Source organism: Triticum urartu, chromosome 3A, assembly GCF_056163025.1.
Source record: "Triticum urartu cultivar PI428250 chromosome 3A, HENAU_Tu73, whole genome shotgun sequence".
Taxonomy (NCBI): Eukaryota; Viridiplantae; Streptophyta; class Magnoliopsida; order Poales; family Poaceae; genus Triticum; species Triticum urartu.
Genome location: NC_141875.1, coordinates 720,314,884 through 720,320,152, shown reverse-complemented (window position 1 = coordinate 720,320,152; position 5,269 = coordinate 720,314,884). Strand labels below are relative to the sequence as shown.

The window sequence follows — 5,269 nt, the reverse complement described above, 5'->3', positions numbered from 1 at the left end:
TTTTGAATTTTTTATGCCCGTTTCAAAATATAGTCAAAACGGCGGGCTTGACCATTCCTAGCTAGTGGTTGAATCTTGGAATTTTTTTGGTGTTTCTATGATTAAATAGATACTTATTTACCTATAAATGATTTTTGGAAAAAATAAAGAGCAAACTATGAGGCAACTGCAGTTCAAATTTGACCCGTTTCCAACTGAATCGACGGCAATTTGTCTTTTTCACCAGAGGTGGATCAAAACCTTTTTCACCCAAACATTTTGTCAATTGTGCATTATATATGGCCTATTATTTTATAAAATTGATTTGGTCCATTTTTGCAACAATTATTTGGTAGTTCCTTCACAAAAAACCTCCTTTTGGGCACTCGGAAAATGAAAAATGAAATTTCCATGCAAAGAAAATGAAAACTTCCTTAGGAAACATTGTTTGGATTTCCAAGATGTACCCTTGTGCACAATATGAGATCATTTGAACAAACTATGCCATGAATGTGGCCATAAGATTGATCATTTGGCTTGAAAGCCATGAATTTTCATGCATGATAGCTCATTTCTAAGAACACTTTTTCAAAATAATTACCGTATTACAAGTTTATTATTTTTCCTGGAAACTTGGTCACATATAATGACACAATGCAAAGGTTTTCCAATTTTTTGATTTTTTTTGAATTTTTTATGCCCGTTTCAAAATGCGGTCAAAACGGCGGGCTTGACCGTTCCTAGCTAGTGGTTGAATCTTGGAATTTTTTTGGTGTTTCTATGATTAAATAGATACTTATTTACCTAGAAATGATTTTTGGAAAACATAAAGAGCAAACTATGAGGCAGGTTTAGTTCAAATTTGACCTGCTTCCTACTGAATCGACGAAAATTTGTCTTTTTTACCAGAGGTGGATCAAAACTTTCGACACCCAACCATTTGGTCAATTGTATATTAAATATGGACTAGTATTTTATAAAATTGATGTAATCCAATTTTGTAACAAATATTTGGTAGGTTCTTCACAAAAAAATGATTTAAAATATCTAGAAAGATCAGAAATGCATACAAATTGGTCCTTATCCATAAAATGTGGTCTAAGTCTAGTGAAAATTTGTGTTGTGCCCTTTTGCAAAATATTTTTGATAGCTGCTTCACAAAATCCCTCTATTTTTAATACTTGAAGACTATTTTAAAACACTGATTTTTCGAACCAATGAGAACTCTTCCCACGGATCGATGACATGGCGCCCATCCATCCACCCATCCATCTCTCCACCCCACATCCATCCATCCATCTATCTACAGAAAAAATAAAAGAAAAAGATCCCCACCCGCAGCCCAAACCCTAGCTCAGATCCCCCATCGCACCCCTCCTCCCTCGTCCCCATCTCCTCGCCGCCGCCACTCCTCCCTGTCCCCTGCACCACTCCTCGTCGCCAACCTCGGCGCCGCCACCTCCTCCCCGTCCCCTGCACCACTTCTTGATCCCTCCTCCGGCCCCATCCCCGGCCATCCCCACTTCCACCACCCCTCCGTCCCAGTCGCTGCTCTCTCTCGGTTCAGTGAGATGGGATCCACTCCCGCAGTCGCCGCTCCACCCACACCGTCGATGACCCATGCCGCTGCCGCACACCACCACGCCCTCCCCTCACCTTGGCCCCAAGTCGGGCAGTGCGAGGTAGCGCTTCCAGACCGCGACGGCCGCAGCCTTGCCCACTCCGATCTGGATCCATGGTGTTCTCCTTCCTCCCTCTGGATCGATGGCTGCAGCCTCGCCAATGGATCCAGCACGTGTCGGCGACGAGGGCTGCCAGATCCGCGACCTGGGAGGCTCCTCCTATAGGATACGGGAGCAGCGCGCCACACCCTGCAATCGTCGGTCTGGGACGAGTGCAGCGGCTCGAGGACGCCGTTCGAGTCCGTGTGGGAGGCTGTCGACCGCTTCCGCGGCAGCGCCGCCTGGAGCTCCCACCTCGTCAACCGCATCTTCGCGCACCACAAGGTCAGTCCGACCTCCTCCTCCTCCCGTCTCCCTTCTCGTCGCGACTCGTCTTGGCCTGATTTACATTCTTGCTGGAGAAACGGTGCCATTTCCTATTCCGCGGAGTACTTTTTGTTCTTGCATAGTACTACATGGCCGTACCCCTGTACTACTTTGGGTCACATAGTTCTTCATTCAATTAGGAGAAGAGCGGAGTGGTTCTTGTCCGTGATTCGGAGGCAAATGTGGCCAGTAAAATCAGCCAGCACTGATGTTTCTCTTCGTTCTCTCGATTAATTTTGTTCTTGCCACATTTTCCGCCTGCAGAAACAGAACCAGACTGTGTGTGGGGGGACTGAAGATGAACAACACGTCAATCTAGCGGAGCAGACCACGCAGATAGAGAAGGAGCTCGGCGCCAAAGAAAGAGAGACGCTCGGTGTGCTCAAGCAACTCGAGTCCGCCAAGAAGATCATCACAGATTTAAAGCTCAAGATTCATAAGAAAACAGCTGAAGATACATTGCACCCTAAAGAAGAGAAGCAGCAGCAACAGCAAGAGTGCAACTGCTCTCTCACTAAAGTGTCCACAGCAGAACCTGAAGTGAAGAAACAGCAAGAGGGCACGCCATGGAGAAGAGGACGCGATGGAGGGGATGACGCCATGCACGTGAGGACGCCATGGAGGACACAGCTCCACCACCACCGTGACGCCATCTCCAAGCCCCCTCCCGATACATCTCCTGCGAGGTATGACCTCATCACGAGCCCATGGAAGTGAAACTTGATTGTGCAGTCATCAGTTGCTGTCATTGATTATGTGATTGACTGATTCTATAATAAGCCTTCTTGTCGTAGTCTTGCGGTTGATGTTGATAATTCAAAGGCCAATTTCTGCTTACGCTGCCACTTGCTTATGTTGTTGGCCTGATCAGTCACTTAGTCATATCTGAATATTTGGCTACTGCAAATGGAGTAGTCTAACCATGAAATGGTTGCTGCTGTAGTACTCCAACCAGCCTGAAGCTATATGAAGTCTAACCAACAACTGTAGTGCTCCAGCCTGAAGCTATAAGATTTTGTTTCCTTGGCAAAAAATTCAGTTTACAGATTTTTGCAAATTCTGTATTTTGTAGTACTATTTTGGTTCCAGTAGTTTTTCAGTAGCTTGTTAACTTGCTGATGCTTTCTTAATTATGTGCAGCTGCTCCACTGAAAATTCTTAGTCTATCTTATGCTTAGTGTTAATTCTTTGCAGCTACTCCACTGAACTACAGTACTGATAAACTTGCACAGGCTCTGCGTTTTGCTTATTCTGTTTTTATAAATCCAGTTTATAGTGCTTACCTCTTTGTCACATTGGGTTTGGCAGCAGTTGCTAATCTCTAGCATTTACCTCTTGTTGCAGACTAGGAAATGAAAGATCGCTCGACAAATGGCCGCTTCTAGTCGGTTGGGTCTGATCTTATACCCGCACACGAGAGCTACTGGAGCAGCAGCAGATTAGCAAGGACCCAAGCTGGACTCCCAAGTTCTTCGGTGAGCTGGCTCCATCTCCTACCCCTAGCTCCCTCTTTTATGCTCCTATAGCATGTTTTGTTGGACTCATGCTCTGCTCCTGCACCAGCAGCTTGATTGGTTCTATATACACTAGCAGTAGTACCTCATGTACCTTAGGGTTTTGTTATTCTCCTGCGGGAAAAGCTTGTGTACATAGCTGTCTCCGGCTTGTATGGGTGCTCTCCCATGTTTTGATGCTCAGTTAGCTCGATGAGCTTCGTATGCTAGTAGTGACTGAATGCTGAAATTGTTTGTGATAGCTGTGCGGGCAGTTGTGGTGGGCAAGCTTTGTCTTGAGCACAAGAGGAAATAGTTACATTTAGTTATTTTGTTGTTTGCTCTCTTGACATTCTGTAAAAGGAAGTGTTGAAGGCAAGTTTTTGAGTCGTGTCTCTCATCTGTAATGGATCTATTGCATATGAATTCTTGTCTGGGTGGTATAAGTTTGCAATGCATTCAATGGTATTAACTAGGTTTTGTGTAGACTTGTCCATACACAGAATGTAGTGTCAGATGTTTTTGTTTCTCTTGACCATCTTGTTGATGTTATCTTCATCACTATAATGTACTTTCTGGTTAACTAAGCTTCATCTCATGTTTTTGTTTCCAGAGATTGTTGTATTATTTATGTTCTTTTTACTCCCAGAATTATTGTGCGCTCATACTGCCATCACATTGCCTGTTTTTCTTGCTGCATACATGTATCTCAAGCATTGTACTTCTGTGTTTGCTTAGGCGGATTCACTTGATTATGTTTCTAACTTTTCATAATTTATTATTTGTAGATGCTGGCCTTTATTCTTCAAAAATTGGGTGTACAGGAGCTACAGCAAGAAGAATCCTGAAGAAAAACCACACCCAGAATGCCATTTCGCTCACTGGAGCTAGTTATGTGTATATTTAGTTGCATTTTATAGCTAAATACAAGATTTGTACTAGGTACTTTGCTTGGCTGTTGTAATGTACTATCTTAGTTTTGGTACTTTGTTTGGCCGTTGTAATGTACTATCTCAGTTTTGGGTGTACATGATTGTAATGTACTGCTTGGTTGTTGTATGAAATATTATGCCTTATTGGCCCTTTTTGAATCAAATTTTCTAATTGCAAAAATATAGAACTGGCCTGTGGTAATTGGTTCCCATATGACTAGTGGGACCTACTTTAAAATGGAAAAGAAACAAAAGAAAACTGACAAATGGGCTGGAAAAAGGTTGAGGCCCCAAAAAATGTGGACTGTAGAAGAAAAAATAAAAGTCTGTTGGGCTTGGCCCATGTAGCTAACCAAACTTGAAAGAAAAAACAATAAATGGGCTGAATTAATGGGCTAGGCCCATGTAGAAAACCGAATTGGACCGGGCTGGTTCTGGTGCCACATCAGCTTGCCACGCTGGATGCCTACGTGGCCTGGGGAGGTTGCTAGTGACCAAAACGCCACAGTAGATGTATTTTGGTCATAAACATCTACGACCATTCCAGAAGAAAGGTCGCTATAGTCGGTTTACGACGGCCAGCTTTTGACCTTATGTTTTTGGTCACAAAAAGGTCACAAATGGAAATTTGTGACCATTCAGTGACCAATAGTGGTGGTCACAAGTTGACATATTTCTTGTAGTGTTCTCTCTTTTTGGATCTCAATACAATGTTCTTCCCCTCTCTTGTGGAGATCTATTCGATGTAATCTTCTTTTTGCGGTGTGTTTGTTGAGACCGATGAATTGTGGGTTTATGATCAAGTCTATCTATGAAC

General features: G+C 43.5%; 1 long non-coding RNA gene across 2 annotated transcripts; it reads left to right on the top strand.

Annotated features, from left to right (window-relative positions):
* The first annotated feature begins 1,294 nt into the window (after positions 1-1,294).
* Positions 1,295-4,616, top strand: LOC147982120 (uncharacterized). Of its 2 annotated transcripts, none has more exons than XR_015599118.1 (4): positions 1,295-1,985; positions 2,168-2,713; positions 3,372-3,502; positions 4,309-4,616. It is a non-coding gene; the product is annotated as an uncharacterized LOC147982120 (long non-coding RNA). The 2 variants fall into 2 exon arrangements; XR_015599117.1 differs by having other exon boundaries at positions 1,305-1,985; positions 2,298-2,713.
* Positions 4,617-5,269: the final 653 nt, after the last annotated feature.